This window comes from Pseudophryne corroboree, chromosome 4, assembly GCF_028390025.1.
Source record: "Pseudophryne corroboree isolate aPseCor3 chromosome 4, aPseCor3.hap2, whole genome shotgun sequence".
NCBI classification, from domain to species: domain Eukaryota; kingdom Metazoa; phylum Chordata; class Amphibia; order Anura; family Myobatrachidae; genus Pseudophryne; species Pseudophryne corroboree.
The window spans coordinates 913,511,900-913,512,550 of NC_086447.1; the positions used below are offsets into that span (position 1 = coordinate 913,511,900).

General features: G+C 43.0%; 1 pseudogene; it reads right to left on the minus strand.

Annotated features, from left to right (window-relative positions):
• Window positions 1-234: 234 nt before the first annotated feature.
• LOC134913189 (5S ribosomal RNA) lies at window positions 235-353 on the minus strand (annotated as a pseudogene).
• Between the last annotated feature and the right edge of the window lie 298 nt (window positions 354-651).

A 651-nucleotide genomic window follows, 5' to 3' on the forward strand; every position in this document is an offset into this window, starting at 1 on the left:
CCACTGGATTTTAAGAGAGTATTAATATTAGACGTTTGTCAAGAGCGAAAATATGAAAATTCTTGTTATCTCTATCAACTTATGATTTGATATACACCTGTGTATTCATAAGAGAGATTCAAGAAAACCGGCTTTTGTGAATCCGGACTCCTATTATAGTATTCAGCTGAGGTAAGTATTCTGCATAGTTTACTTGCAATGGAATTTGCTGATCGGCGGAAGGTATGTTCCTTAATACTACAGTACCCAGTATTCCCAGAGGGTCACCCTTTCTGGTACTGACCGGGCCCAATGCTGCTTTGCTTCCAAGATCAGACGAGATCGGGCAGGTCCAGCATGGTATGACTGTAGAGCAGAGGTTCTCAAACTCAATCCTCAAGGGCTCACACAGTGCATGTTTTGCAGGTCTCCTCACAGAATCACAAGTGAAATAATTAGCTCCACCTGTGGACCTTTTACAATGTGTCAGTGAGTAATTAATACACCTGTGCACCTGCTGAGTTACCTGCAAAACATGCACCGTGTGAGCCCTTGAGGACCGAGTTTGAGAACCTCTGCTGTAGAGAATAAAGTGGATACCTCTCAGCATGGGGGATAGCTACTACTTAAGCAAGTTGAGGCACGGAGGTACAGAGAAAGGTGTTATAAATA